Below are 2,751 nucleotides of genomic sequence, written 5' to 3' on the forward strand. Positions count from 1 at the left end.
ATACAGTAGCTTCATGAAGAATTCAGAATCTGCAGCATTTATTATTTTTTTTCTGGGAGCAAATGATCAGCTGTAAACCTTTCCTCTGTGCAAACGAATAGACGTTTCAGAAAGTACAACCTTCTGAAAATAATCAAGTACCTTCACAGAGCCATTTGCTTTGATAGACCTAGGGCTTGCAAGTGTCTTTTTTTTTTTTGTAGCAAAAACCATATTAAGCATTTGTAACTTAAGTATCTGCTAAGATTCTTGTTTCGTGATTCACAGTTTATAAAAGGATTCTAATGAATATCGATAGTTCCTATTCTTTGTCTTACACTCTGCCCCTTCTCAGTGTGCTTTGTTAGAGTTCCTTAAGACTTGATCTGGGCCCTGTTAAGTTCTTTGCACTCACTCCTTAACTGTTCTCATTTCAATATATTAATATTTGTGTCTACAGCCATGCCACCCTGAACAAGCCCAATCCTGTCTGATCTCCAAAGCTAAGCAGGGTCGGGCCTGGTTAGTACTTGGTTGGGAGACCACCCAGGAAGACCAGGTGCTGTAGGAGTAAAAAATAAAAAAAAATAAGGGATTGTAAGCTGACAAGGTCCTTGCAATCCGTGAGGTCAAACAAGGGTATTTACATTTATGTTTATATTTTGAATCTCTGTAAGATTCATACTCATATATTCAATTGTCTTCCTGACATATCTACTCAAAAGCGCCAAGGGTGTCTCAAATTTAACAAGTTCAAGAACAGATTTAATCATTTCCTTATTCATCAATCCCAGTTTCTCTGTCTTTTCCTCACATTATTTGGCAGCACCATCTATTCACTCTTCCTCATGAAGAATAAGTTGAAGAATTTCTTCTTCATTATTTCCATCTATCCCATTAGGAAGGCCAGTCAAATCCATTTCGAAGATACATTTACAATACCCACTCCTCTCTATCTCCTTTCACCCATCAAAACCAAGTCACCATCATCCTTTTATAGATTACTTTTCTCCTAACCGCACTGATTTCAGTTTTAGTCAAGCTCTTCTTCCCAGAGAAAGAGCAATTCTCTTTCTCAATTATTTGCTCTAGTAAAAGTCTAAAGTGGGGCTTCATGAGCCTGGCCTGAGTCACAAGGGTATCCCAGAACCAAGTACTGTACCAGAGAGAAACATTGCTCTTATTTGTCAAGAGTAGTTATATGTGTCTTCACCCATCTTACCAGTTCTTTTGTGGCTGCTTTTTTATATCCTTAGTTATAGGACTTCTATTCAGCTAGCCTTCGGGTAGCACAGTATTTGCCTGCTCTTCTATCTTGACCAGAAGTCTAATTGGGGTCTTTAATTGAGTGGAGGCAGTGGAAAAGAAGATAAGGAGGTGAATCTTATAGCTATCATGCAGATAGAATTGTTCGAAAATATGTTAAATATTAACCCAATGCCAGTCAAATGATAGAAACAATACATTACAGTTTCATTTTGATTTCTCTAGAATTGACCATACTTAGTAAGGAAAATAAAAATGGACTTAACTAGACCAAAATAAAATAAAGTAAAACTGGGCTCAAGTAAGCCAGTTTCATGACTATATTTCTGCTTGGAAGATTGGGAGTAGGAATCAAAAAATTACACATTATACATAAATAGGTACATTTATGATCTACCTTAGGTTGGACATTGGAAAATTTGGATAAGATATCATGAAAAAAGAATATGAAAGTCAAGGATTTTTGAAAGAGCCTAGCTGAAAGTTAGCCAAGTGGTCAAGACCAAGTTGGCAGATATTAGAGGATGTGATCCTTTGTAAACAAAAAGCATTGTCCATGATTAGAGACATCAGTTACCTGGGCCCCTTAAAAATGCCTTTCTGTGCAGTGTGAGGAAGAGTATTGGAGGAATAATTATGTTTGACTTTGACAAAGCTACAGTTGGTTGATATGAAATGTTTCCCTGCCTTTGTCAACAAACACTACATCCAGAAAAATCAGATTGAGTAAAAAATTGAAAATAGCCTAAGAATGTTTTGAATACATTACTAAATGCAAGATGAAATTCAAACACCATGTAAAAGTACTAGGGGGAAAATAAACCAGCATAATAATAAATGCAGTGACATATTGTAAAGCACTTATTTCCCACTAAAAGAAGATACTCTGTTAGAGACTTAAAGAAATGCTAGTGATCTAGTCTCAGCAAATATTATTGTATTTGTCATTATAGATTATGAAAATTTCATTTACAGAGTATCCAATATTTTGCTTTTTTTCACTGTTCCTCTATATTTACATATTATTATGCTCTAAGAAATAAAAAATCATATTCTAGATAATGTACACTAATGTGAAACAATCATTTTCCATGATTTGTCAATGAGTTTGTGGTTCACATTCTTTCCTCACATATTTACCTATTTCTACCTATCTAAATAAATATTAGATTTTTATAAAAACTTGCCGTGCATATTTAAAATATGTAAATACCTTTAATTTTACATTTTTTCAGATATTGCAAAAATATCCAATTAAAGAAATGGTGCCACTCACAATAGGTACATTTTAAAAAATATCATCAAGCCAATGAACTGATTGAAAAATAGGAAAATACTTTCTTATTAGAATGATTCAGAGCTATACTTTTGATGTGTAGCTTCCAGACAGAAAAGGAGGGAAGCTTTAGCATGATGAAAAGACAGGCAGAGAGCCCAATCCACTGAACCTGTTCATATAGAAATCTTCCCATCATCTTCTTCCACGGCCTGCAAAGATAGATCCAT

General features: G+C 34.7%; 1 pseudogene; it reads left to right on the plus strand.

Annotated features, from left to right (window-relative positions):
* Positions 1 to 431: 431 nt before the first annotated feature.
* On the plus strand, positions 432 to 550 carry LOC111741998 (annotated as a pseudogene).
* Positions 551 to 2,751: the final 2,201 nt, after the last annotated feature.

This window comes from Pteropus vampyrus, unplaced genomic scaffold (genome assembly GCF_000151845.1).
Source record: "Pteropus vampyrus isolate Shadow unplaced genomic scaffold, Pvam_2.0 Scaffold84, whole genome shotgun sequence".
NCBI lineage: Eukaryota > Metazoa > Chordata > Mammalia > Chiroptera > Pteropodidae > Pteropus > Pteropus vampyrus.